Here is a 5880-nt window from a genome sequence, read left to right on the forward strand (position 1 = left end):
CTTGGAAGAAAGGGATGAAGGAATTGAGGTAGGGGAGAAAAAAAAGAAGGAAATAATATGGTAGGCAACAACTTGCAATATTTAAATAGGGGATATTTACATCAACTGAGATATCTTCTGTGTGAAATATTGTGCCAGCCCCTGCAGATACTGAAATGAATGAGGCACAATCACTGTGGCTGAGCACCTCACAATAGAATATGAAGACATATGTTTTCAATGTCAGGACCCTCTTGGAGCTCTTAATATGTCAACAGAATGAAGAACTGAAATCATGTGAATTCCAGCACTGCCTCTTATTGCCTCTGTTATTTTGGGGCACATTACATAATTCACTTAGGTTCGGCTTCATATTTAATGGTAGTTAGTACCTACCTCTAAGTACTTTTGAGTGCATGGGTCATAGAAGTTGCAATGTGTGTTTATTACTTGAGAATATTTAATTCTGCTCTGAAGACGAGAAAAACAAATGGGATGGATGAAACAGGTTAGAAGTGTTAAGTATGGACAGGAAGTAAGAAAGTAGTTTGTAAAACATAGGCGGAATTCACACGTATGCTAAATATCAATAGTAAGTTTATAACCTATAAGATATGTTAAAGATGGGATGGATAAAAGGAATGTATGAGAGAATAAAGAGTGCAGCTAATAAATAAAGATGGATAAAAAGACAAATTAATAAGATATGATTATACCACTTCTGAACATACAGCAAATTCATTAAAAAAAATCAGCTGCCCATTATGGGTTCATTATGACCTTGTGTACTCTGCCCAAAAAACACAAATAAAATCCCTAACAACTCATCAGGCTAATTTGTGAGCTATGGGATATGCCATGTGTATTTGTATCTATGTCTCTGTGAAAGACTGTGTATTTGGGCCCAGGTATCTTCTGGTTATTGGGCCAATGTGTTCAAACCTCAATTCTGGTCCTTATGTATACAACATCATTAAGGAAGATGCATTAAGGAAGGTCAATGCAACAAAGCGAGGGAGACAAAATATACAACATTGTATATTTTGGGCAGTGTGGTCCATATAGCTCTCTTGCATCTTAGCCTGAGTATATTAACATGATCTCTTTCTCTTTTAAGTTGACTTGATAAGCTATGCAATTAAAGCATCTTAATTTGATCTATGAAGTTTTCTGTGCCATAACCTCTGAGAATATGGCTTAATTATATTTTTCTAGTGATCCTACTTATACACAATATGTCTATCTTTGCAAGTTCTACTCAGAACTCCTTGCTATGTAAAAATCAGCCCACTCAATGCCACCTCTCTGGCAGTAGTGCATTAGACCAAGGTTGGATTGATCTACCACCTGATAACCATTGGCTGGCCAGAGATCTGAGGCTTGCGAGACATGATTCAGAAAGATCCACTAGGTCAGTCAGATAATGACATTGCAAATTTGGACCTGAGCCACTGAAGCTAGTGTCAGTTATAAAGAGGAACATAAGTGGACGGGCCCACTTCACTGTGCCCAATGGCTAGTGTGGAAAGTAGGTGAAGGGATGAACAGGGCTCTGCTGGCCACATTGATGATGACAAGAAAGGGAAAAATGCTAGTCTATGAAAAGAGGAACCATAGCAGATGGACATTTAAAAGAAACAGAGATATCATTGAAGGTGACCACAAATTCTCCCAGGAGAAATAAGGATGGGAAATTTGCCTTAGTTGAAGCTATCCACTTCCAGATTTAGTGAGGCCCAGCAATTTAAAAGTTCTATCTTGGGTCTCCCACACCAGTACAGTTTATAAAAAGCTTCCATTTACATTGTAGCACTTTTTTTTACTGTTTCTGTTTCTCATAACCAAATAAATAAAAGCTTTCATTACAATATTTGTTCTTTTTTCCCGAATTTTAAAGTTTTATTTTCTACATGTCAACGTTCTTATTAATGTAAACTTTAATCTGATAGAGTCTCACCCCCAAGCATGTTGGTTATTTCTGTTTGGAACTGGTTAAATCAGAGAAAAAACTCAAATTAATTTTGAGTATGCACCATCAAAAACATTCACTTAATGTGATCTTATCTGTTTCTGATATCAGAAGGGTTTCTTCTCCCCAGAGTTTCTAAAATAAATTTAAGATTCCTTTGAAAGAGAAGAAAAACACATCTAAAACAGTGAGCTTAAAAAATAACACCCCAGACTGCTAGGCACACCTAGCGTAACAAGAAAGTATATTCACTGAATAGGAAATTTGAAACATGGCCATATACCTTTTTGGAAAATTTTAACAAACCCTTTATTCATTCACACTTAGCTGTTTCATAAATACCAGAAGAGAAACTGATCAGTTTGTGATGAAACTTAGAAAATTTTCTTTTTCCAGACCACAAACTTATAAATCTTTCCCCTTGGCTCATTTTTCTAATCCTCCTTCACTGTTCTGAAGAAATACTGAGTTCTTCCAGGTTTTTGGTTAGATGGGTGGTTTCCAAACTAATTGGCCTCTCCAGGTAGGTAGTTTCTTCACAGGGTTTTCTGTTGACTGGATCTATGACTTGTCCAACTTTGAAAGTTATCACAGCCAGCTCATGTTTCACATGTTTTGTTCATGGAACAGGTAAAGTTTTGAGAAGCACAATATTCCCAGCTGTGCACTGCTGAAGACCATCATGAGCAAAGTAGGTTTTTCATTTATTAAAATGCTTTAGTAAATAGGGACCCAGAACAAGCCTGGTTACTCTCACTGTAGCAGTTTATTGCATTGCTGTCCCAATCACTTTCCTCACAATCCATTTGGCATGGACAGATGAACACAGTATTGACATTCCAGGTGGTTTTGGTCACCTCCAGACTGAGACGTCCTAGTGCACAACCCATGGAGAACAGAATACTACTTGTTCATTTTAATGTTCCCAAACAACCGAATTTAGAAGCCACCTACACATCTTATTTTGAGTGTATATTGATTGTAAAACTATATGATTCTCTTAATATGGTGTCACTCATATATTGAAGTGCCATACTCAGTTAGTATGTCATTAAAGACACAAGCTGTGCAGACTCTAGCAAACTAGAGTACTTGCTGATAACATTGAAGTAGCCAACAGAACCTTGGCTTCCTTACACCTAAACCATCTAGGAGAATAAATCCCAACAAGCTTCATAGTTTCACGCTACTAGACAAGCTAATGATAGAGAAAAAAGTAGCATATCCCCAAAATCGCCCAATTTATAGAAATGCCAACAATAATTGTCATCAATTAGCAAACTGAGAATGAGAGAACAGTAATATTCCTTCTCCAGAAAATGTATTCCATTAACTAGTTGAAGCACATTTGGCCTACATGTAATTACTTCTTGGTGAAAAATTCATTAGCAAAAAAATAAATAAATAATCTACTTGTCTCCTGATTTTATGGGAAATAAAATGTCAGAGCTTGACAAGGTCACACAAAAATTTGTAAGCATGTCACAATCAGAAAAAGTGAAAGTTAATTTCTCAGCCAAAGTTCTATTATATGCATATTGACCATTGAACTGATTTCCAGCTCTGAAAATTATTTCTAACTCAAAAATTATTTTAAATAGGAGTTTTAACATTGCTTTAACTCCTTTATAATATTCCAAGCACTATATCAAGGATTTTTGACAAATAGATTGTTATCCCCATGTACAAGAGTAAACTGAGATTCAGAACAATAATATTACTTCCCCAGGGAGACACAGCAAGTAAATTACAGAGCTCATATTCTAACTAAACTGTGTCTAGCTCCAAACCTAGCATTTTTGTTTCATCATGCTACCTCAACTCAATAAAAATGTGTTGATTTGATGTTATTTCATCAATAAAATGTGTTTTACTTCAATCATTTTTAGGGACACATGATTGGTGAGCTCTAGCCTTATTTAAACACAATAAACTATTTAGGCTTTTTCATTGACTTGGAGAGAGCATCAGGATCACTGACTGTCACTATTCAAAGTACAGAAAGATACCAGTCTGGAGCTCTCCAAGAAGACAGAATTTGTCATCCCTAAAGAAAATGGCCTTCAGTGAGCATAAAAGCTGTCTACCATATGTTTGTTAAACAAGTAAATTAAAAAGTCCCTCAGGCACCCGAAACTCAGCATCTCCAAAACTCAATTCATTTTCTCTGTGTCCCTTTTCAAGAAATATAATAATAGCAAATTGGTCTGTCTTGTACTTCCCTGCATCAATAAATGAGTTCACCATACACCCTGTTTCCTACACTAGAATTCTAGTAGTTATCCTGACTCCTGTTTCAAATCCCCTGTATTCAATGTGTTATTGTGCTGGATACCTTCCAGATCCCCTCTCCAGATTCTTTCTTCTCGTCTCTACCTTAAGTCAGCTTGGTATGGAGGGCATTCGAGGACTTATATTCAGCCCATGCAGAGCTCCAGGACGACATCAGCCAGGGAAGAGAATGAGATTGGAATACATAGGCCATGGCTCCATCTCTACTAGAACACTGAGACGGCTGTGACCTTTGACCAAAGGTCACAAATCCTGTCAGCCTTTCTGTAGGGTTCTATTGCACCAGGTTCTGGCAACTACTCTCTCTTCTTGCAATTTAAGCCTATGGGTGGGAATGACTTCCCACTGAATCAGTCTTCCTTATGGCATACCTACATTCTGCCCCCACCTTTATAAATAGTTACTTTACTAAAATTCACCTCAAAATAACTAGTTTGAGTGTGTCCTCTGTTTTATGTATTTTGACTAATACAGTGATATAATCCTGTTTATTCTAGTTATACCTTGAATCTGTCCACTTCTTTTCCCCAATGCTTTGCCTTAATTTGGAACTTCATCTTTTATTTCCTAGATTTCTGTGATGCCCACCTGACCAATCTCTAATACATTCTCCATATTATAATTAGTGACATCTTTTTTAAAAATTTAGGTCACCAAATCATGGCCCTTTTTAAAATCCTTCAGTGACTGACTGATTCCTCCTCAGTACCATGGTAACTCTAAACCCTCAAGATGTCCTAAGTTCCTTTATTATTTAAACCATGCTCACCTCATTGAACTCATTGCTCAACACTCTCTTATCACCTTGAACACTGTGTTTTAGCCGTGCTTGTTAGTTCAGCAGGCCTCCATAATGCATTATGTTCAATTCCCCAAACCCCATCTGGTCTTAACAATTCACTTCCTCCATCCAAATCAACCTTCCCACTCAGCTTCCATTGGTTAACTTCTACTCCCCTGGCAGAGCAATCTTTGGCTTCATTGTCTCTAGGAAGCCTTTGCTGAGATCTCTTCCCATTCTACATTAGTGTTCTTTCTCTGTGTCCCCATATGCCTATCTTTGTCTTAACACTAATCACACTACTTGCCCTTACTAGACAAGAGTTTCTTTTAAGGCAATAACCAAGTCTCCAGGAAAGTACATGACATAGAATAGGTACCCAATGAAGTTTTGTCAAATGAATTAAGTACTCCCTGTGAACATTTCTCCCAGCATAACACAAACCTTACAAAGCCTACTTTTCCTACATCCTCTTTATCAAGGTGTCTTTGGTACAGAAGCATTTGTGATGTGCATGTTTATCTGAAATATGAGGTGATATTGATTTCTATGTATATTTATATTTCAGGCAGTCACATTATGCCATGCTTTGGTAATAGCTGCATAATTCTCCCACTGGGAAAGCAGTTTCTATAATCGCAGTTGATGATTTCTTTTTATAGACTTTATATTTTATGCACTGCCTTTTATTGTCAGAAATCAAATTAAGAAAGAGATTTCTTCTGAAATGAGGTTTCTGGTCTTGAAAACTATAAATCCAGTGGTAGGAACTTATCTGTCCCAATGTAATGCCAGGTAAATTACCACCAGACATTGCAAACTGCTTAAGAAAATAGTTTGCAATGTGCCAACAGAGGGT

General features: G+C 37.0%; 1 pseudogene; it reads right to left on the minus strand.

Moving 5' to 3' along the window:
• Nucleotides 1-2393: 2393 nt before the first annotated feature.
• On the minus strand, nucleotides 2394-2786 carry LOC129072650 (28S ribosomal protein S17, mitochondrial-like; annotated as a pseudogene).
• Between the last annotated feature and the right edge of the window lie 3094 nt (nucleotides 2787-5880).

Source organism: Pteronotus mesoamericanus, unplaced genomic scaffold (genome assembly GCF_021234165.1).
Source record: "Pteronotus mesoamericanus isolate MK-2021 breed Mesoamerican mustached bat unplaced genomic scaffold, CSHL_Meso_final contig_33, whole genome shotgun sequence".
NCBI lineage: Eukaryota > Metazoa > Chordata > Mammalia > Chiroptera > Mormoopidae > Pteronotus > Pteronotus mesoamericanus.